We start from the raw sequence: 24,637 nt of genomic DNA on the forward strand, positions 1-24,637 counted from the left end.
ATTAAATGAAACGTTGACTGCATTAAGCTGCGTGGACAGCTTTCCTTGAAGTTGCTATAGGCATGTTTCATTAAGACCTGGAGTGCCGTATCCTTCTACAAGACTGTACATTATTTACTGGCACCTGGGCACTTCATACTGCATGATTTATAGGAGTGCCGGTCCTTGCTGTTGTTTGTTTGTTTGTGTTTTGTATATATATATCTATATCTATATATATCTATATCTATATATATCTATATATATCTATAGTACAGCGTTTCTCCACATTAACCGTGGGGAAAGATAGCACTCTCCAGACTTGTTATAATATATGCAATAAAGTCATTTATTCACAAAAACTTGGTTCCATGTGTATCTTCATGTCACAAGCAGAGTATATAACAAAAAGGCTCACCAACGTTTCGGTCCTGAATTGGACCTTTCTCAAGGTATTAGCCAGTCTCTTAAAGCAAAATCAGGAAAACAGCAGCATCAGAGTCAACATCAAAAGCAGGAACCAGGATCTGCATGTTGCCTCCCAGGCCCCCTGAATATATACCCAAGAGCTAATTAATGAAAGGGTCACAAGTCCATATGGCCGTGACGTCACTTCCGGTCATACCGGAAGTCCCGTTCCGCCGGCCGTTTTAAACAACTGTAACAAAAGTGGCACTAATGGGGGATAAATCCAGTCTATCCCGTTGCACAGACTTGTCTGTAGTGTCTCCCGCCCTGCGCACCCAGCCGTTAGTTGTCACGGCTGGATCGCGGGTATCCATGGTAACGCATCGTCACTTCCGGTTACAAACCGGAAGTTATGCGTTCCACACGGCGGAATATGCGTTTCAGGCCACAAATAGTATAGGAGGATGCACAATGTACAGTTCAAGTGCAACAAAAGTGCAAATATATTAAGTGCAAATATATTAAGGTTAATGGCTTGGCCCGATGTGAACATAGGGGATATTGAGAAAATAAACTAATATTGGTGAGGTGGGTATAATGGGGACCTGGAGACTCACACATAGTACATAATGAGAATCAATTTAATACAGTCATATAAGTGTGCGCTACGCGCGTCACACCCGGGCAGAAAATGTTAGTGAACTGTCATATCGTTGTTACTATGTAATCATGGGACTTTGGATTTAATCTAAGTATCTTACAAAAACATAGGAATAATAAACAAGTGTTAACCAGACTCGTGGTAAAGGTATTCATAGCTTTGCTACAGTTCACCTCAGCGTATCTCCATCACACCTGGATAGAGTCTAGTGGAAAAAGTTTTTTTCTTTCGGCTGCGGTCCTTAATAACTGCTCTATTACCCCAGAAATATTGAGAGGGGGTTATTTTCATTCATCCCTCTAGGGGAGATAGTGTCTAATCTGTGGATCCAGAAGCTCTCTCTTCGTTTCAAACTCATGATGCGGTCTCCGCCACGGGTGGGTGGTGGTACCCAGTCAATAAGTTTGCACCTGAGATTGGATACTTGGTGATGATGGGTCAGAAAGTGCCTCGGTACAGGTTGTTCTGCTTTCTTAGATTCAATCGCCTGGTGGATGGTAGTCCTATGATTAGCCATTCTATCACGGAATCTTCTCGATGTCATCCCGACATAGTATAGTCCGCAGGGGCATACGAGGATATAAATGACATGGTCCATCAGGCAGTGTAATTTATATTTAATCTTGATAGGGCGTCCAGAATGTGGGTGCGGGAAGGTGGGTCCGGTGAGCATGCTTCGGCATGTGGTGCAACCGGTGCATTTATAGCATCCTGGTTTCTGCTCTTGCAACCAGGTTGTCCTGTTAGGGGCAGTGGGATTCGCTGTTGGTCTCAATAGGAGCTGTTTAAGGTTTGGTGATTTCCTGTAAGCCATCATAGGAGGTCGTAGGTTCTTCGCCTTCAGTGCTGCATCCGATGAGATGATAGGCCACCTCTTTCGCAGTGCTTTGTTTATTTTGCCTGACTGACTGTCGAAGGTTGTAGTGAAGACCATCCTGTCGATTTTGTTGGTGGAGCTTGCCAGTATAGTGCTGGTGTTGGACTCAGCGTTGTTTATTGATGTAAATCATTCACGGGCTTTGTGTAGACATCGCTGTAGGCAGCCGTTGGTGTATCCACGATCTTTAAATCTGTGCGACATATCGTCCAATTGTTGTTCCATAATTAATGGGTTGGAGTTGTTCCTCATGACTCTCAAGAATTGGGAGATGGGTAGGTTCTCTTTTAGTGCTGGTGGGTGCTGGCTAGTAGATAGGAGGAGGGTGTTCCTGTCTGTGGGTTTCCTGAAGAGCGTAGTGCTGATCTCATGGTTATGTATGGAGACCGTAATATCCAGGAAGTGGATCTGCTGGTCATCTATCTGGTGTGTGAATCTCACCGGATTATCCAGTTCATTTAATGCCTGCACCATCTGATGAAACATCTCTGTCGTCCCGGTCCATAGGATAAAGTTGTCGTCGATGAAGCGTTTATACATACAGATATGGGCCCCATATGTTGGTAGAATATGCTTCTTTTCGTAGGCCGACATAAATATGTTAGCGTATGCCGGCGCCAAATTTGAACCCATAGCGGTCCCGGATTGCTGTACATAATACTTATCCAAGTATGAGAAGTGATTCAACTTCAAAACTGCTTCCGCCAGTTGAATGATAAAGTCAATCGGTGGCTCTCCCGGAGAGTGGGTCCCAAGGGCATCTCTCAGTGCTTGTAGCCCATCTTCATGGGGAATGATAGTATAGAGTGAGCAAACGTCTAATGTGGCCAATCTGACATCGCCACTCAGCTGTGGTAATTCGGAAAGTTTGGCGAGGAAGTCCATGGTGTCCCTGATGTAGCTATCAGACTGCTGTACTATTGGTTGCAAAAATGAGTCCACGTATACTGCCAGTGGTTGCAACAACGAGTTTTTAGCCGAAATGATTGGTCTGCCTGGTGGGTGAGAGAGTGTTTTGTGGACTTTGGGTAGGGTGTATATAATGGGACACACTGGGTGTGAGACCGTAAGGAAATCAAAGGTGTGTTTGTCAATCCACTTGGATTGGAAGCTAAGTTGTAATAACCGGTCCACTTGTTTTTTGAAATTCGGGATGGGGTTGGTGGCACAGCCTAGATAGGTCGATGTGTCAGCTAATTGCCTACAGATCTCTTTATTGTAGTCACTCCATTCCTGTACGACAATCGCTCCTCCCTTATCTGCTGGTCTGATGACAATAGAGGTATCATCACGTAGTGTTCTGAGTGCTTGTCTTTCTTGTTTGGATAAGTTATCATAGGTCTTCATAGGGGTACCTGTGTTAATATCCTGTTCGACCAATCGAGTATACGTCTTTATACTGGGATTGGATGAGGGTGGGTCATACGTGGATGGTGGACGGAACGGGGACCTGTTTTCAGTATTGGTATCCCCATAATGTTCACGGAGTCTAAGTTTCCGTCCAAATTTATACATATCAATAGTCGTCTCAAAGGGTTTATGTGGGCACATTGGTACAAAGGACAGGCCACGTGAGAGGAGGCTCAATGTGGCCTCATCCATCGGTCTATCTGTCAGATTGAACACTAGATTTTGTTTTTGTCCCTGCACCTTCGCCATACGTCGCCCCTTCCTTGGATGTGGTCTGCGCGTCCCCCGCTGGGGGGTAGATCTACGTCTTGGCTCTGTCCTAAAAAAGCTGTATTGCGTGGTCGACGGGTGTCAGTCCGGTCTGTGTCTGAGGTGGAGGCAGATGACCCAGTGTCGGAGGTCACGTACTGCCTTCGACCCTGGCGGCGCTGTCGAAAATTTCTCTGGGGTCTAGTTGGTCTCGAGTCACCTAGGAGCCACCTATACACTGTATGGTTTTGGTAATCCGATACCACTGTGGCTAGTTTGTTCCGCTTAAATGCGGTGAGTTCTTTCTTATAGCTGTCGATCTGGGCTTTTAATTTCTCTAAGTGGTTACAGGTTTTGTCACCCCTGATAGTGGATGAATGAACGTCGTTAAATGTGGCAATCTGCGACTTAACTTTGTTAAGTTCGGTCCCTACCTCCTCTATTACCAATAACATTAAATCTAGGGAACATTTATTAAGTACCCCGCACCAGCGGCTGCAAAATGTGGGGTTGTTCCTCCCTATGGTTGGGATGTTGCTTACTCGGAACCCTCTGGGAATTTGTTTTTTACGGTGATATTCCGATAAGAATTGACCATGCAGGTTGAGGTCAATTTCCCTCTTACTGAGTCTTAGGAGTTGATGGTACAGGTCAGTAGTAGTTTCTGCCGGGAGTGTATCAAATTCTAACTGGTCAAAGAGTACTTTCTCAGCATCGTCATCTGTTAATGATACAATGCCGTGTTCAGCCTGTGACAATAGGTTGTCATCCAGAAAACCGACACCACCCTGGGCCATAGTCTATTGTCCAGAAGTGTATGTCCCACGCGGACTTATACTACAGTACCCAATCTTCCCGGAGGTCTCCCTGTCCGATACTATTTGGGCCCGCACTGCTTGGCTTCCAAGTTCAGAAGGAATTGGGCATTGCCAATGCGGTATGACTGTAGTTATGGATACACAAATTAGACTGCCTGCCCCAGGGATCTGGGTAACTCACCATCTAAGGCACATTCGAACACGGATACGAAAAAAACAGATGATAGCTGTGAAAAATGTGTTATGTGTGGATCATGCAGAATAACTGGTTTTGCTCTGAATATGGGTAGTGGGTGCAGGAAAAGATATACCTAGCTCGCTAAGTATATCCAAATAACAAATATGGGGAGTCCCACACTCTCACCCAGCGCAGGTAACGGCTGGGGTGCCAAATCAAAGTCTGATCCAATCACTGGGTCAAACTCATAGTACAGTACAGCGTTTCTCCACATTAACCGTGGGGAAAGATAGCACTCTCCAGACTTGTTATAATATATGCAATAAAGTCATTTATTCACAAAAACTTGGTTCCATGTGTATCTTCATGTCACAAGCAGAGTATATAACAAAAAGGCTCACCAACGTTTCGGTCCTGAATTGGACCTTTCTCAAGGTATTAGCCAGTCTCTTAAAGCAAAATCAGGAAAACAGCAGCATCAGAGTCAACATCAAAAGCAGGAACCAGGATCTGCATGTTGCCTCCCAGGCCCCCTGAATATATACCCAAGAGCTAATTAATGAAAGGGTCACAAGTCCATATGGCCGTGACGTCACTTCCGGTCATACCGGAAGTCCCGTTCCGCCGGCCGTTTTAAACAACTGTAACAAAAGTGGCACTAATGGGGGATAAATCCAGTCTATCCCGTTGCACAGACTTGTCTGTAGTGTCTCCCGCCCTGCGCACCCAGCCGTTAGTTGTCACGGCTGGATCGCGGGTATCCATGGTAACGCATCGTCACTTCCGGTTACAAACCGGAAGTTATGCGTTCCACACGGCGGAATATGCGTTTCAGGCCACAAATAGTATAGGAGGATGCACAATGTACAGTTCAAGTGCAACAAAAGTGCAAATATATTAAGTGCAAATATATTAAGGTTAATGGCTTGGCCCGATGTGAACATAGGGGATATTGAGAAAATAAACTAATATTGGTGAGGTGGGTATAATGGGGACCTGGAGACTCACACATAGTACATAATGAGAATCAATTTAATACAGTCATATAAGTGTGCGCTACGCGCGTCACACCCGGGCAGAAAATGTTAGTGAACTGTCATATCGTTGTTACTATGTAATCATGGGACTTTGGATTTAATCTAAGTATCTTACAAAAACATAGGAATAATAAACAAGTGTTAACCAGACTCGTGGTAAAGGTATTCATAGCTTTGCTACAGTTCACCTCAGCGTATCTCCATCACACCTGGATAGAGTCTAGTGGAAAAAGTTTTTTTCTTTCGGCTGCGGTCCTTAATAACTGCTCTATTACCCCAGAAATATTGAGAGGGGGTTATTTTCATTCATCCCTCTAGTCCTATGATTAGCCGTGATAGAATGGCTAATCATAGGACTACCATCCACCAGGCGATTGAATCTAAGAAAGCAGAACAACCTGTACCGAGGCACTTTCTGACCCATCATCACCAAGTATCCAATCTCAGGTGCAAACTTATTGACTGGGTACCACCACCCACCCGTGGCGGAGACCGCATCATGAGTTTGAAACGAAGAGAGAGCTTCTGGATCCACAGATTAGACACTATCTCCCCTAGAGGGATGAATGAAAATAACCCCCTCTCAATATTTCTGGGGTAATAGAGCAGTTATTAAGGACCGCAGCCGAAAGAAAAAAACTTTTTCCACTAGACTCTATCCAGGTGTGATGGAGATACGCTGAGGTGAACTGTAGCAAAGCTATGAATACCTTTACCACGAGTCTGGTTAACACTTGTTTATTATTCCTATGTTTTTGTAAGATACTTAGATTAAATCCAAAGTCCCATGATTACATAGTAACAACGATATGACAGTTCACTAACATTTTCTGCCCGGGTGTGACGCGCGTAGCGCACACTTATATGACTGTATTAAATTGATTCTCATTATGTACTATGTGTGAGTCTCCAGGTCCCCATTATACCCACCTCACCAATATTAGTTTATTTTCTCAATATCCCCTATGTTCACATCGGGCCAAGCCATTAACCTTAATATATTTGCACTTAATATATTTGCACTTTTGTTGCACTTGAACTGTACATTGTGCATCCTCCTATACTATTTGTGGCCTGAAACGCATATTCCGCCGTGTGGAACGCATAACTTCCGGTTTGTAACCGGAAGTGACGATGCGTTACCATGGATACCCGCGATCCAGCCGTGACAACTAACGGCTGGGTGCGCAGGGCGGGAGACACTACAGACAAGTCTGTGCAACGGGATAGACTGGATTTATCCCCCATTAGTGCCACTTTTGTTACAGTTGTTTAAAACGGCCGGCGGAACGGGACTTCCGGTATGACCGGAAGTGACGTCACGGCCATATGGACTTGTGACCCTTTCATTAATTAGCTCTTGGGTATATATTCAGGGGGCCTGGGAGGCAACATGCAGATCCTGGTTCCTGCTTTTGATGTTGACTCTGATGCTGCTGTTTTCCTGATTTTGCTTTAAGAGACTGGCTAATACCTTGAGAAAGGTCCAATTCAGGACCGAAACGTTGGTGAGCCTTTTTGTTATATACTCTGCTTGTGACATGAAGATACACATGGAACCAAGTTTTTGTGAATAAATGACTTTATTGCATATATTATAACAAGTCTGGAGAGTGCTATCTTTCCCCACGGTTAATGTGGAGAAACGCTGTACTGTACTATGAGTTTGACCCAGTGATTGGATCAGACTTTGATTTGGCACCCCAGCCGTTACCTGCGCTGGGTGAGAGTGTGGGACTCCCCATATTTATATATATCTATATATATATATATATATATATATATATATGAGACCCTGACGCACCTAGCCTCCCAGGGTCCAGAATACAGTGATAGCAACAAGTGTGATACATGAGAAGGAATACACATCGCAGCTACAGGCACGCTCAGTCACAGGTACAATGCAGAAGTTATATCAGACAAACAATAAACCTGCACTGGACTTGTAAAAGTGTGTATATATATATATATATATATATATATATATACATACATACATACACACACACACACACACACACACACACACAGTGTATATATATATATACACACATACATACATACATAGTATATATATATATATATATATATATATATATAAATAAAACAATGTATAGTAGATACTGGATGTATATCACAGAATACTTGTACTAAATATTCAGCTGTCAGTACACTTGTTTTTAACCAACACTGTCTAAAATGACATGTAGAATACTTAAGTGCCTGTAAATGCACAGCGCCCATGAGACAGGCAGCTTTACAGAGGAGACAATGCCCTGCGGTCCTGGAGATCAGTCCAGCTACAGTAGCAGTATAAAGATGGCACCAAAATCTCTGTCAGGGAGTGAGGGAGAGGGAAATGCAGCTCTAGAGCGGGAACACCAGCGCCTTATCCCCTATGCTTGTCCTCACCACCGGGTACTGTGGAGCCTATATAAAACGAGTTTTAGCAAATCCGACCTGTGCTCCCTGTCCTGTTGGATATAGTGGGGTCCCTGTGCAGTACAGTGTCAACGCCAACGGTGTGGGCAGTCTCCTGGGACCGCGACCGGATCGCGATTAACCCGCGTGTCCCACCTGGGGGACCCTCTTACCTCCTCCCTGATGTGCAGCCACGCGATCCAGGAGAGCATCAGCGGTGGTGTGCCTGATGACCGGTGTGCCTCCGTTGCAAGTACCCGGGAACCCAGCCGCGGGAGTATGTAGCGCTGCTGGGGAGGTGATGAAGCTGAAGCGCATAATGTCAGAATGACAAATAGTGCTGCGGCCCTTGAAGCTCTTTTCAGGGCTGCCTAGCGCAGCCCCACCTGTTAGTGACCTGCCCTGCAGGCACCAACTTACAAACTGAGCTCCTGTGCACGGAGGCGGAGTTATAGAGGAGGCCATGCAATGCATCCTGGGAACGGTCAAAGCTTTAGCCCTGTTGGTGCCTCGGATCAAGATCCAACTCTACACCCCGATGTATTCCCTGTAAAATCCCAGTGTACCTCGCTGCAGAAATGTATTTATTTATATTTTGTAAGATATCCTGACTGGATGGAAAAGAACCCAGGGTGGGCTTACCCCCTGTGGTACTGTGTGTAGAATTGAGATAAAAAGAGGGGGCCTGTGTGCCTCAGGGTGTATTATACCATCTTCTTTCTGCTGTGAACATCTGCTGTATTGCTGTTGCCCTTAGAAATAAGGATGAGTTATTTTTAGAACTATTTGAGCGAATAAACATCTTTTGCCTCAAGACGTCCGCTTCATCTTGTGACCTGTAGGATTATGCAAAGCATAGCTCTATTCTTCGGCTGTTTTGGGTGCACCCAGCATCTCCAAACACCGCCTTCCGCCAGCTACCATGCTGTGCTTGGGCAAGTGACTAGTGGGGATCAGTCAATGCCACACAGATGTGGTAAGACAGCACGTTGATGCATACAGAGCAGAACCGTGGTTCCAGATGCCATGGGAAGACGGAGTCTGGTGGTGGCAGCATAGTACCCGCCCACTGCGCAGTGGGTGGTCAGTAACAGGCGGTTACTGACGATAAGCGGGAATCCTCTAATTGGCCAGGTCCCGTGTGACAAACTCCATTCTGTGACTGCGGACGCGAGGTGCTGAGGGATCACGGTGGCGTCCGGTCACAGGCTCTTAGTGCATATTTAGCACATGTACAGTATATAGTTGCCATTTGTGCACTTTTTATCGCTAAGCCATAGTTCCCAATGTGAGTAATTCCCAGGGACAACACCAGTTCTGATACAAATGTCCTTGGACATGTCAGTTACTCAATGAAGTCTGCTTGTTAGATGCAATTCTTACTCTCTAGGTTTAATAAGTCTATATTTATTAAAATGGAATCTATGTAAAATGACAGGACAGTACACTGCCATCACACTCCGTACACATATCATGATGGATCTTGCAGTGCTTCAAGGTCTGTCAAAGCACTGTGATTGTGAGAGCTTAGATGCACCGTCTCAGCAGCAAAGTGTCCCTGGAAAATATTTTAAAAAGAGATAAGAGGCACTGTTAATGTTGCCGACCATTAAAGCAAAGTGTTAGAAAACCAACTAAATTGCAGTCTTGGGTCTTAGCATAAAGTGTACTGTCCAATTCCCCAGCAAACATAGCAATTACAGGCTGGCTGCCCGTGTGCGCATCAGTTTGAGGAGAGAGGGAGAGAGCGGTCTGGGTTACGAATCATAACTGTGATACTACTGTAATGATGCAGTTATTAACCCGTATCTTCAGCTGGTCAAAGTAAAAGTTTATTTTTCTAATGAAAAAAGAAAGAAAAATAAAGATATAAAAGAAAAAGAAACATGGGACATTTTTATGAGACGGCAAACGGTCATTAAAGGTGTCTAGTTGGAGGTAACTGCAGGTACATAACAGAAGGGAGAGAAAGAGAGGAAGCAGGGAATCACACGAATTGTTGCACTAGGGTATTAGTCACACATACATATAGACACAAACATACACAACACACTTAAGGGCTGATCATGGGTCACACGCAATGTGGCTGTAGTTTCCGGCAGCCACATAAACCTGATTTACCACCTTATGCTTACCAACTAATCTGTGTATGTGCAAGCGGAAACCTGCGCCACCCACTGATGTTATGTTGGCCGCTGCAGCAATCATTAGTATGGTTACTTGGACCAGCCCCATGCCAGATGCAAGAGATCAGTTACTCGCAGGCTGCCCTTTCTAGTATGCATGGCCCAGAATTGCAAAGCTGGCGATACACACCAATGTCGTGCCCTAAAACGCCAACAAGACATGGCGGTTTTGTGTACTCTAAATACTGCCGGCCCAAAACATCCAATTTCATAGATAGATAGATCCTGTCCAGTGCGCCGAACTCTGAGCCGGCCAGAGATATGCAAGATGTGTTAAATGTGTGCTTGCGCTGTATGCTAAGAGACGCTGTTTGCATCTGTGCGCAACGATCCTACAACTCAGCCCCGTGGCATGCAAGCACATGCAGGTCTTCCATTTCATTTTTTCTCTATATCTAAGTAACTACCTACGCCAAGGACATTCACCCGAGCAGTTTTCAGCAATCCAGGCAGCCAAAACGAAATGTAAGAAATGACAGTGTCCTTATATCCAACTGTCTGCATCCATGCTGATACTCAGGGCGGAACTGGGACTAAAAATAGGCCCTGGCATTTTTGAAGCACACAGGCCCACCTCTGTGACTCCTCCCCTTACTATTCCTGACTCCTCCCACTTATTAGTCTATGCTCTTACAAATATAATTAATATTCTAACAACATACAAGTGTACATCATTCTCTATTTAAATATACATAACCAGTGGTTGAAGTGGAAATTTTTAAGAGGGGGCATGGAAATGTGAAGTTTGTAATTAAGCACGCGCCGAAGGCGCGTGCGCTCCAGAAAAGGTGGCGTGGTCACTCAAAAGGGGGCGTGGCCTTCAGTGTAGTTTACCACACCATACACCCCTTATACGCATTATGCACCACAATAGTAGGACCCCTTATACTATCTAGTACTGGTGCTTCTTTCACATTATACCACACAGTATGAGCCAAAATTCACATTATAGCACCCGGTATGAGCAGAAATTTACATTATAGCACACGGTATGAGCCGAAATTTACATTATAGCACACGGTATGAGCCGAAATTTACATTATATGCCCCCAATAGTGCAGTGCTAGATCCACAATTGCCCCCACAGTGCCAGGTATACAAATGCCCCCACAGTGCCAGGCATACAAATGCCCCACAGTGCCAGGTATACAAATGCCCCCACAGTGCCAGGTATACAAATGCCCCCACAGTGCCAGATCCACAAATGCCCCCACAGTGCCAGATCCACAAATGCCCCCACAGTGCCAGGTATACAAATGCCCCCACAGTGCCAGATCCACAAATGCCCCCACAGTGCCAGATCCACAAATGCCCCCACAGTGCCAGGTATACAAATGCCCCCACAGTGCCAGATCCACAATTGCCCCCACAGTGTCAGATCCACAATTGCCCCCACAGTGTCAGGTAATACCTGACACTGTGGGGGCAATTGTGGATCTGACACTGTGGGGGCAATTGTATACCTGACAGGTATACAAATGCCCCCACAGTGCCAGGTAAACAATTGCACCCACAGTGCCAGGTATACAAATGCCCCACAGTGCCAGCCAATTGCCCCCACAGTGCCAGGTATACAATTGCCCCCACAGCAGCCAGTGCTGCAGCTGCTTACCGCTGCTGCACTGCTGCTGCTGCTTCTCCTCCGGGCTCCGGCTGTGAGGGACGGGTGAGTCAGGAGAGGAGAGCTTCTGATTGGCTGCCGGTCCGCGAGCTCTGATTGGCTCACGAACCGGCGGCTGGTTTGAACGAAGTCCGCTATACGCCGCCGCGCCAGACACAGCCGCGCTGGCGGGCGCTCTCCTCTCCTGACAGCTAAGACACGCTGCCGCCGGACTGAGCGGCAGCGTGTATCAGTGAGCGCTGGACCGGCCCACGTGGCCATCGGCCCTTCTGGCATTTGCCAGAAGTGCCAGATGGCCAGTCCAGCCCTGCTGATACTTATGTAATATAAGCACCTGCCCTGTCTCTCAGGATGCAAAAACAGCAACCATATAAGATATATTAAACTTCTGCAATTGTTGCCTCCGTATATGTGGTTATAAAGAGCATGTTTTGCAAAGCCACCGATTTTTGGTGGTTCTCCCAGTGGTTTTGAAACCCCATATTTACTAAGACAAAACTGCCATAAAAACACCAGTCTAGAAAAAATAAGATTTTACTTACCGATAAATCTATTTCTCGTAGTCCGTAGTGGATGCTGGGACTCCGTAAGGACCAGGGGGATAGCGGCTCCGCAGGAGACAGGGCACACGAATAAAAGCTTTAGGATCAGGTGGTGTGCACTGGCTCCTCCCCCTATGACCCTCCTCCAAGCCTCAGTTAGGATACTGTGCCCGGACGAGCGTACATAATAAGGAAGGATATTGAATCCCGGGTAAGACTCATACCAGCCACACCAATCACACCGTACAACTCGTGATCTGAACCAAGTTAACAGTATGATAAAACGAAAGGGAGCCTCTGAAAAGATGGCTCACAACAATAATAACCCGAATTTTTGTAACAATAACTATATACAAGTATTGCAGACAATCCGCACTTGGGATGGGCGCCCAGCATCCACTACGGACTACGAGAAATAGATTTATCGGTAAGTAAAATCTTATTTTCTCTGACGTCCTAGTGGATGCTGGGACTCCGTAAGGACCATGGGGATTATACCAAAGCTCCCAAACGGGCGGGAGAGTGCGGATGACTCTGCAGCACCGAATGAGAGAACTCCAGGTCCTCCTCAGCCAGGGTATCAAATTTGTAGAATTTAGCAAACGTGTTTGCCCCTGACCAAGTAGCTGCTCGGCAAAGTTGTAAAGCCGAGACCCCTCGGGCAGCCGCCCAAGATGAGCCCACTTTCCTTGTGGAATGGGCTTTTACCGATTTTGGCTATGGCAGGCCTGCCACAGAATGTGCAAGCTGAATTGTACTACAAATCCAACGAGCAATCGTCTGCTTAGAAGCAGGAGCACCCAGTTTGTTGGGTGCATACAGGATAAACAGCGAGTCAGATTTTCTGACTCCAGCCGTCCTGGAAACATATATTTTCAGGGCCCTGACAACGTCAAGCAACTTAGAGTCCTCCAAGTCCCTAGTAGCCGCAGGTACCACAATAGGTTGGTTCATGTGAAATGCAGAAACCACCTTAGGTAGAAATTGAGGACGAGTCCTCAATTCTGCCCTGTCAGAATGAAAAATTAAGTAAGGGCTTTTATATGATAAAGCCGCCAATTCTGACACACGCCTGGCTGAAGCCAGGGCTAACAGCATCGTCACCTTCCATGTGAGATATTTTAAGTCCACAGTGGTGAGTGGTTCAAACCAATGTGACTTTAGGAAACTCAACACAACATTGAGATCCCAAGGTGCCACTGGAGGCACAAAAGGAGGCTGTATATGCAGTACCCCTTTTACAAATGTCTGAACTTCAGGCACTGAAGCCAGTTCTTTCTGGAAGAAAATCGACAGGGCCGAAATTTGAACCTTAATGGACCCTAATTCTAGGCCCATAGATAGTCCTGTTTGCAGGAAATGGAGGAAACGACCCAGTTGAAATTCCTCTGTAGGGGCCTTCTTGGCCTCACACCACGCAACATATTTTCGCCAAATGCGGTGATAATGTTTTGCGGTTACGTCCTTCCTGGCCTTGACCAGGGTAGGGATGACTTCATCTGGAATGCCTTTTTCCTTCAGGATCCGGCGTTCAACCGCCATGCCGTCAAACGCAGCCGCGGTAAGTCTTGGAACAGACAAGGCCCCTGCTGGAGCAGGTCCTTTCTTAGAGGTAGAGGCCACGGTTCGTCCGTGAGCATCTCTTGAAGTTCCGGGTACCAAGTCCTTCTTGGCCAATCCGGAACCACGAGTATAGTTCTTACTCCTCTCCTTCTTATGATTCTCAGTACTTTTGGTATGAGAGGCAGAGGAGGGAACACATACACTGACTGGTACACCCACGGCGTTACCAGAGCGTCCACCGCTATTGCCTGAGGGTCCCTTGACCTGGCGCAATATCTGTCTAGTTTTTTGTTTAGACGGGACGCCATCATGTCCACCTTTGGTTTTTCCCAACGGTTTACTATCTCCAGAATGTTTATATGAAGAGATGTTTCCATGCTTGACCACAAGCCCTGGAAATTTCTTCCCTGTGTGACTGCTCCCCAGCCTCTCAGGCTTGCATCCGTGGTCACCAGGATCCAATCCTGAATGCCAAATCTGCGGCCCTCTAGTAGATGAGCACTCTGCAGCCACCACAGAAGAGACACCCTTGTCCTTGGCGACAGGGTTATCCGCTGATGCATTTGAAGATGCGATCCGGACCATTTGTCCAGTAGATCCCACTGAAACGTTCTTGCATGAAATCTTCCGAATGGAATCGCTTCGTAAGAAGCCACCATTTTTCCCAGGACCCTCGTGCACTGATGAACTGACACCTGGCCTGGTTTTAGGAGGTTCCTGACTAGCTCGGATAACTCCCTGGCCTTCTCCTCCGGGAGAAACACCTTCTTCTGGACTGTGTCCAGAATCATTCCTAGGAACAGTAGACGTGTCGTTGGAATCAGCTGCGATTTTGGAATATTTAGGATCCATCCGTGCGGACGTAACACTACCTGAGATAGTGCTACTCCGACTTCTAACTGTTCCCTGGACCTTGCCCTTATCAGGAGATCGTCCAAGTAAGGGATAATTAAGATGCCTTTTCTTCGAAGAAGAATCATCATTTCGGCCATTACCTTGGTAAAGACCCGAGGTGCCGTGGCCAACCCAAACGGCAGCGTCTGAAACTGATAATGACAGTTTTGTACTACAAACCTGAGGTACCCTTGGTGAGAAGGGTAGATTGGGACGTGGAGATAAGCATCTTTGATGTCCAGAGACACCATATAGTCCCCTTCTTCCAGGTTCGCTATCACCGCTCTGAGTGACTCCATCTTGAATTTGAACCTTTTTATGTAAGTGTTCAAGGATTTCAGATTTAAAATTGGTCTCACCGAGCCGTCCGGCTTCGGTACCACAAACAGCGTGGAATAATACCCCTTTCCCTGTTGTAGGAGGGGTACCTTGATTATCACCTGCTGGGAATACAGCTTGTGAATGGCTTCCAAAACTGCCTCCCTGTCGGAGGGAGACTTTGGTAGAGCAGACTTCAGGAACCGGCGAGGGGGAAACGCCTCGAATTCCAGTTTGTACCCCTGCGATACTACCTGTAGAATCCAGGCGTCCACTTGCGAGTGAGCCCACTGCGCGTTGAAATTCTTGAGACGGGCCCCCACCATGTCTGAGTCTGCTTGTAAAGCCCCAGCGTCATGCTGAAGACTTGGCAGAAGCAGGGGAGGGCTTCTGCTCCTGGGAAGCGGCTGCATGGTGCAGTCTTTTTCCTCTTCCTCTGCCCCGGGGCAGAAAAGAGTGGCCTTTTGCTCGCTTGTACTTATGGGAACGAAAGGACTGAGTTTGAAAAGACGGTGTCTTTTTCTGCTGATGTGAAGTGACCTGGGGTAAAAAGGTGGACTTTCCAGCCGTTGCCGTGGCCACCAGGTCCGATAGACCAGCCCCAAATTACTCCTCCCCTTTATACGGCAATACTTCCATATGTCGTTTGGAATCCGCATCCCCTGACCACTGTCGCGTCCATAACGCTCTTCTGGCAGAAATGGACATAGCACTTACTCTTGATGCCAGGGTGCAAATATCCCTCTGTGCATCACGCATATATAGTAATGCATCCTTCAAATGCTCTATAGTTAACAATATATTGTCCCTATCCAGGGTATCAATATTTTCAGTCAGGGAATCCGACCACGCGACTCCAGCACTGCACATCCAGGCTGAAGCGATTGCTGGTCGCAGTATAACACCAGTATGTGTGTATATACTTTTTAGGATATTTTCCAGCCTTCTATCAGCTGGTTCTTTGAGGGTGGCCGTATCAGGAGACGGTAACGCTACTTGTTTAGGATAAACGTGTGAGCGCCTTATCTACCCTAGGGGGTGTTTCCCAACGCGTCCTAACCTCTGACGGGAAAGGATATAGTGCCAGTAATTTATTAGAAATTAGCAGTTTTTTGTCGGGGGAAACCCACGCTTTATCACACACCTCATTTAATTCATCTGACTCAGGAAAAACTATTGGTAGTTTTTTCACACCCCACATAATACCCTTCTTTGTGGTACTTGTAGTGTCAGAAATGTTCAATGCCTCCTTCATTGCCGTGATCATGTAACGTGTGGCCCTACTGGACATTACGTTTGTCTCCTCACCGTCGACACTAGACTCAGTATCTGTGTCTGGGTCTGTGTCGACCCACTGAGGTAACGGGCGTTTTAGGGCCCCTGACGGTGTGAGACGCCTGGACAGGCACTAATTGATTTGCCGGCTGTCTCATGTCGTCAACAGTTTTTTGCAAAGTGCTGACATTATCACTTAATTCTTTAAATACGATCATCCAGTCAGGTGTCGACTCCCTAGGGGGTGACATCACTAACCCAGGCAATTGCTCCGCCTCCACATCATTTTCCTCCTCATACATGTCGACACACACGTACCGACACACAGCACACACACCGGGAATGCTCTGATAGAGGACAGGACCCCACTAGCCCTTTGGAGAGACAGAGGGAGAGTCTGCCAGCACACACCCAGCGCTATATATATATACAGGGATAACCTTATATAAGTGTTATTCCCTTATAGCTGCTGTTTATTATTATTAGCTGCCAATAGTGCACCCCCTTCTCTTTTTTACCCTGATTCTGTAGCAGGTCTGCAGGGGAGAGTCAGGGAGCCGTCCTTCCAGCGGAGCTGTGAGGGAAAATGGCGCTTGTGTGCTGAGGAGATAGGCTCCGCCCCTTCACAACGTCCTTATCTCCCGCTCTTTTCTGTAAAAATGGCAGGGGTTAAAATACATCCATATAGCCCAGGAGCTATATGTGATGTATTCTTTTGCCAACCTAAGGTATTATCTGTTTATATTGCGTCTCAGGGCGCTCCCCCCCCAGCGCACTGCACCCTCAGTGACCGGAGTGTGAAGTGTGCTGAGAGCAATGGCGCACAGCTGCGGTGCTGTGCGCTACCTTAGTCTGAAGACAGGACCGTCTTCTGCCGCCGATTTCACCGGACCTCTTCGCTCTTCTGGCTCTGTAAGGGGGCCGGCGGCGCGGCTCCGGGACCCATCCAGGCTGAACCTGTGATCGTCCCTCTGGAGCTAATGTCCAGTAGCCTAAGAAGCCCAATCCACTCTGCACGCAGGTGAGTTCGCTTCTTCTCCCCTTAGTCCCACGATGCAGTGAGCCTGTTGCCAGCAGGACTCACTGAAAATAAAAAACCTAAAATAAACTTTTATTCTAAGCAGCTCAGGAGAGCCACCTAGCCTGCACCCTTCTCGTTCGGGCACAAAAATCTAACTGAGGCTTGGAGGAGGGTCATAGGGGGAGGAGCCAGTGCACACCACCTGATCCTAAAGCTTTTATTCTTGTGCCCTGTCTCCTGCGGAGCCGCTATCCCCCTGGTCCTTACGGAGTCCCAGCATCCACTAGGACGTCAGAGAAACACAATTTGAGAAACCACCAAGCTTATTAAGCAGGACCACCGCCAAACCCCAGACGAGACAGCGCGTACAGCATGCTGTATGTGCAATCTGGCTAATCAGGATACGGTCATTAGGTCAACCACTATTGGTCGTCATGCATTGGGTCGACATGGTCATTAGGTCGTTATGTACCAGGTCGACATGGAAAAAGGTCAACGCGAGTTGTTTTTTTAAATTCCGGTATTTTAACTTTTTCATACTTTACGATCCACGTGGACTACGATTGGGAATAGTAACCTGTGCCGAGCGCAGTGGTAGCAGAGCGAGGCACCCTGTTCTACACATGGCGAGCGAAGCGAGCCATGCGAGGGACCATGGTGCACTAATTGGGGTTCACCGTCACTTTATAAAGAAAGCAACATCAAAAAAAAAGTAAATAAACTCATGTCGACCTGTTTTCCCATGTCGACCAACAGTGATCGGCCTAAGCGTAATCGACCTAATAACCCATACCCGGCTACTCAGAAGGTGAGGCATCACGGTACACTTGCTTTCAGGGCAGTCATTATGGTATCTGGATGATTGAGACACAGGGGGTAATTTGGACCTGATCATATCAGCAAATTTTTTAGCAGGTGGGCAAAACCATGTGCACTGCAGGTGGGGCAGATACAACATGTGCAGAGAGAGTTAGATTTGGGTGGGTTATATTGTTTCTGTGCAGGGTAAATACTGGCTGCTTTATTTTTACACTGCAATTTAGATTTCAGTTTGAACACACCACACCCAAATCTAACTCTCTCTGCACATGTTATATCTGCCTCCCTGCAGTGCACATGGTTTTGATTGGTTTTGACCAATTGCTAACAAATTTGCTGCTACGATCAGGTCTGAATTACCCCCAGTGTCATAATAGACACTCAATAGTCCATATGCATTAGGTCAACTGGTACAAAAGGTTGACATAATAGTCAAACACAAAAGGTGGACACACTTTTTTCTCCAGGTATTAACATGATTTCTCAGCATTTGCATGATTTACTACACACATGAACATCCAGTGGTAATAGGAACCAGTGGCAAGCAAAGCGAGTCCGCGAGGGTAGCCGTGTGTACTGATGGTGGTCACATAACATGAAATATACCAGATTTGGCCCCCAAAAAATTTGTCGGCCATTTGTGTATCAATCTTTCATTTGTCGACCTTTTGTACCTGACCAACTAATGCATGTCGACTATTTGGTATTGTTCATAACAATGTCGATCTATTAATCCACAAGCAATTATTATGTACTGAATAAGGAGACAAATAAAATGAATAATAAATGTTGTCCCATTGTAAAAATATTAAACAATTAACATTGCAACTTCAATATTAATAAATAATATTGCGCTCTTAATAACACTAATCATTAATGGCTCTTTATAGCATATAGAATGATTGCTCTCTCATACATGTTTAGTGATTCCGTACCCTCTGATTGGCCACACAGATAGAGTGGTTTTGAGGCAGTATATTTCCATTGCTCTGGCCATGTGTAAGCCACTGGACTTTGCCAGAGTTCTGAGAATGACTATCCAAAGTGCTGAACAGTAAATCCAGAAATATGGACGTAAAAACGGCAAGCTACGTGCGGAAGTCTAGGTCTGAAGCCACCAGCAAAGCCTCTGTTTAGTACATTTTGCCCCCAAAAGGTCATTCTTATTTTCTAATTATGGGTCTATTTCTGAATCTGTGGGGATAGAGCTGATGTTCTATCATAAAAATGAGTAAACGACACAATTTATTAAGAAATGCTCGCAGTGACAGCCATGTGCAAATGCAGGCCAGTAATGCAGACTGGCAGCGGTAAGGCTTACTGTTTCACCAGTTAGTCTGGATTCCTATGTGCGTCAGTGAATGTGATTTTCCTTTTCAGAAATGCACGCTGCACGGGAAGCCTGGGAATGTAACAAGCGAGGAGTAAGCAGCGCTGACAGCGTTATAAACCAGTGACGCACGGTGAGGTAAATGACTGGGGAGAAAATTGTTAGTATCAGAGCCATATGTACACACACACACACACATGAACCCTATGGTGCATGTGGTTATTATACAAAGGTGTAGCATAGTATACTGCTAGAAATTTGAGTTTTGATGAGAAATGTGCGGACAAGGTAGGTAGGGGAGGCACTGCCTAACCTGTCATACACCAGTAAACTTCAGAGTTACGACTATAAAAACAATAAGAATAATATAGTACAAAGAAGATATTATAAATATTTTACCTTATCTTTATAGTCAAAACCCAGGAACATACTGGAGAAAGGCAGGAGAGGCTCTGCAACACCTGACCGCATATCACTGTTGTAAGACCTCGTGAGGCCAATTCTAACAAGTCAATCAGCCAAGGTCTGACAGCATTTATGACTGAATGACAGGCACAAGTTCCCTCTTGGATGCAAGCTGACCTGAGATGTAGTGGCATAATCGTGGCCGTCACTGTTTATATATCTGAGTATGGCACTACTCCTAACACATGGGATCAGTATTTCTCAAGCTTTACCACCGAGATGGGATCATGGGAACAAATGTGTAAGCTATTGAATGATTTTGCAAATCTCTCCTTTTCTACCACCATCAGAAGTAAGACTGAGAAGGGCATGGTCTTCTAGACCAGTGGTTCCCAAACTCGGTCCTCAAGGACCCCAACAGTCATGTTTTCCAGGTCAGCCAGCATGTGCACAGGTGTATTCATTACTCACGGACACATTTTAAAAGATCCACAGGTGGAGCAAATTATTTCACTTATGATTCTGTGAGGAAACCTGGAAAAATGTGAACTGTTGGGGGTCCTTGAGGACAGAGATTAGGAACTACTGTGCTAGACCATCTGGTGCAAAGGGAGCTCTAAGAGTGTGTACACACGGTGAGATAAATCTGTGAGATTTTGACTACATAGTCAAAATCTTATGAAAAGTTAGTGCAAATCTCATGGTGCTAGGCAGCTTGCGATACAGATTCGATCCCGATGCGCGCTCCCGTGGGGTCGGTATCGTAAGGCTAGATAGACTGTGCAGGCAAGTCAATCTTGACTATCTAGTGTACAATCTAGTACAAAGTATAATCAAAATTGGCACTTAGTCAAAATCGTACATAGACAAAATCTCAAGCACAGATAGTCAAAATCTGTACAATCTGTGCTAACTGGGCTCTGGGGGAGTTCAAGAGAAATCGCATAGTCAAAATCGAACATACCAGGGATCTCACCGTGTGTACACACCCTAAGACTGGAGGGGGGCCTTGTTCAGACATTCAGGGGCTCCCTCCCAGTAATAAAATGCTACTGTCGCAAAAAAAAAAAGACACAAAAACAGTCTTCCATACATACTTCACACGAACGGCATTGTCTTCAGAAATATGGTGCCGATACCATACTTACGATGAAACTGCCATAAAAGTGGCCTGGGTGGACAGCAGGATGGGCATGTAAGTAAATGCAATGTTTGCAGGGTGGGAGGTGTTAACCTGCACCATCCTCTCAGCAGCCATTATAGATATGACTGTGATCAGCAGCCATTTCCTGATCAAGGACAATATGTCGGCTATAAACTGGTTGACCGCAGGTCCTTTACGCAGCTGAAAGAATTCCCTAATTATAGTCATTATTGTAATGGTTTCTCCATCTCAGACATGAATGATCAGTAACCATTCCCTCAGGTGTTCTCACATTTACAGAACAGCGAGGATATTTGGCCTCAGTGATCGCAAATACGCGCTATGGCGCATATTTTACACAAAAATTCATTGTGGGCACAGATGGTGTAATGGTTAGCATTCCTGCCTCACAGCACTGGGTTCCATTCCCACCATGGCTCTAACTGTGTGGAGTTTGTATATTTCTCCCTGTACTTGCGTGGGTTTCCTCCGGGTACTCCGGTTTCCTCCCACAATCCAAAAATATACTGGTAGGTTAATTGGCATCCTACAAATTAACCTTAGTGTTGAATGTGTGTGTGTGTGTACGTGTGGTAGGGAATATAGATTTTAAGCTCCACTGGGGCAGGGACTGATGTGAATGGCCAAATATTCTCTGTAAAGCGCTGCAGAATATGTGTGCGCTATATAAATAACTGGTAATAAATAAAATAAATAAATAATAATAAAAATAAGGGTCCCTCGGGACGCGCTGTGACCAGCAGTGCTGTCTTGCGCTGTCAGTCAGTTTCCGTCTCCACGGCAGCAGAGAGGGGAACTTGGAAGTGGAGACCATTCAGAGTGTGTTCATCCGCCTCCCCTCACAGCACACGTCAGGAATCATCCTGCTGTGTGTGCGGGCAGGCTGAGGAAATCCAGGGTCCCCCTCCAGTGAGCTACAGGAGTCAGACCACGGAGGAAGCAGGAAGATGCCAGCGTTAAGTGGCGGGACAAGAGGCGGCTGCGGGTGCTACAGCATGAGGGTCATATGGGCTGGGGAGAAGTAGGGGGAAGCTCCTGCAGGACCAGACCCACCCAGTTCATTCCCTCTAACCTGCCGCTCTGTATTGTGATCTGCTCCTCTCATTCTGAGGACCAGACTCAACCACTTTTTACCCTCCACCCTGTCACATGCTGTCCTCTTCCACGATACCCTGTTAGAGCTCCACAGGGCACAGGAGTGGGGTAGTACTGGAGGGATGTCAGAACTGCCCCCCCCCCCCTTTCACTGTGTGTATAACTGCCCCCACCCCCTTCCCCTGTGTGTGTAATAACTTCCCCCCTTCCCCTGTGCTCTACCTGGCGCAAAGTGTACAATGGGGCAGATGTATTAACCTGGAGAAGGCATAAGGAAGTGATAAACCAGTTATATGTGCAAGGTGATAAAGGCACCAGCCAATCAAATCCTAACTGTTAATTTACATATTGGAGCTGATTGGCTGGTGCCTTTATCACCTTGCACATATCACTGGTTTATCACTTCCTTATGCCTTCTCCAGGTTAATACATCTGCCCCAATGTGCTCTACCTGGCGCGAAGTGTATAGAGTGCTATACCTGGCGCAAAGTGTATAATGTGCTATACCTGGCGCAGTGTGTATAATGTGTTTTACCTGGTGCAGTGTGTATAATGTGTTTTACCTGATGCAGTGTGTATAATGTGTTTTACCTGGTGCAGTGTGTATAATGTGTTTTACCTGGTGCAGTGTGCATAACTTTCTCTACCTGGTGCAATGTGTATAACGTGCTCTGTCTGGTGCAATGTGTATAATGTGCTGTCTGGTGCAATGTGTATAATGTGCTCTGCCTGACGCAATGTGTATAGGAGGTTCTATCTGGTGCAATGTGTGTAAGTGGAACTACTGTGTGGTGTAATGGGAATTGGCACTATTATGTGGCCACGCCCCTTCCCCACGAAGCCATGCCTACATTTTTTCTGCGCACCAAAGGCACGCACTGTCCGTTCTTTCACATATAGGAGGGGGAACACCAATTCACTTTCTGCCAAAGGGCACCAAAAGGTCTAGTTACAGCTCTGATGCAGGATGTCCTCTATACTACACAGTCCAGCAGCATTGTCACCCCCCCTTCCTCCCCCTTGCAACACTTTTGTAGTTTCCAAATCAACTCTGTTTTTATATTTGAATCATTAATAAGAACCTTCATTCCGATGGGACCCAGAAAAGGACAGGTAGGACCCCAAATTTTAATAGTGAGGGGTCCCTGGGACCCACTTTTTTTTCGTCTCAGCACGATCACTGAGCCCCATGAATCATTCGGACTGGTAAGCTTCAGGGACAGACTCGCACATTTATACATAAGCATGTATTCAATACCTGTCGGAAACTGCCGTCTTGTCGGAAATTCCTGACTTCTGCGGAAACCACGTGGATTGTCGGATTAACCACGGATACACGTGTTCCGCGGCCAAATCATACAGTTTTTGGCCCCGATTCCGACAATGTCAATCCTATTTTTTAAAAGTCTGATTAACATTGTCGGAACTGGGGAGATGAGACAGGGGAGCCAGGACAGGTAGGAGGGGATGGGACCATGTGAGGAGAGAAGCGGGGACGGAGCGTGGACGAGTGAGGAGAGGAGCGGGGACGGAGAGTGGACGGGTGAGGAGAGGAGCGGGGACGGAGAGTGGACGGGTGAGGAGAGGAGCGGGGACAGAGCGTGGACGGGTGAGGAGAGGAGCGGGGACAGAGCGTGGACGGCTGAGGAGCGGCTGTCGGGACGGAGCGTGGACGGCTGAGGAGCGGCTGTCGGGACGGAGCGTGGACGGCTGAGGAGCGGCTGTCGGGACGGAGCGTGGACGGCTGAGGAGCGGCTGTCGGGACGGAGCGTGGACGGCTGAGGAGCGGCTGTCGGGACGGAGCGTGGACGGCTGAGGAGCGGCTGTCGGGACGGAGCGTGGACGGCTGAGGAGCGGCTGTCGGGACGGAGCGTGGACGGCTGAGGAGCGGCTGTCGGGACGGAGCGTGGACGGCTGAGGAGCGGCTGTCGGGACGGAGCGTGGACGGCTGAGGAGCGGCTGTCGGGACGGAGCGTGGACGGCTGAGGAGCGGCTGTCGGGACGGAGCGTGGACGGCTGAGGAGCGGCTGTCGGGACGGAGCGTGGACGGCTGAGGAGCGGCTGTCGGGACGGAGCGTGGACGGCTGAGGAGCGGCTGTCGGGACGGAGCGTGGACGGCTGAGGAGCGGCTGTCGGGACGGAGCGTGGACGGCTGAGGAGCGGCTGTCGGGACGGAGCGTGGACGGCTGAGGAGCGGCTGTCGGGACGGAGCGTGGACGGCTGAGGAGCGGCTGTCGGGACGGAGCGTGGATGAGCTGAGAAACGGCTGTCGGGACAGAGCGTGGATGAGCTGAGAAACGGCTGTCGGGACGGAGCGTGGACGGCTGAGGAGACGAGCAGGGACGGAGCATGGGCGGGTGATGAG

At 47.2% G+C, this 24,637-nt stretch overlaps 1 protein-coding gene and 1 pseudogene across 5 annotated transcripts in view; both read right to left on the reverse strand.

Annotated features, from left to right (window-relative positions):
* Positions 1-24,637, reverse strand: part of MAD1L1 (mitotic arrest deficient 1 like 1) — a 1,517,492-nt gene that overhangs the window by 820,550 nt on the left and 672,305 nt on the right. The gene's annotated exons all lie outside the window — the stretch shown is intronic.
* Positions 4,419-4,535, reverse strand: LOC134946290 (5S ribosomal RNA; annotated as a pseudogene).

The sequence above is a fragment of the Pseudophryne corroboree genome, chromosome 7, assembly GCF_028390025.1.
Source record: "Pseudophryne corroboree isolate aPseCor3 chromosome 7, aPseCor3.hap2, whole genome shotgun sequence".
Classification (NCBI taxonomy): domain Eukaryota; kingdom Metazoa; phylum Chordata; class Amphibia; order Anura; family Myobatrachidae; genus Pseudophryne; species Pseudophryne corroboree.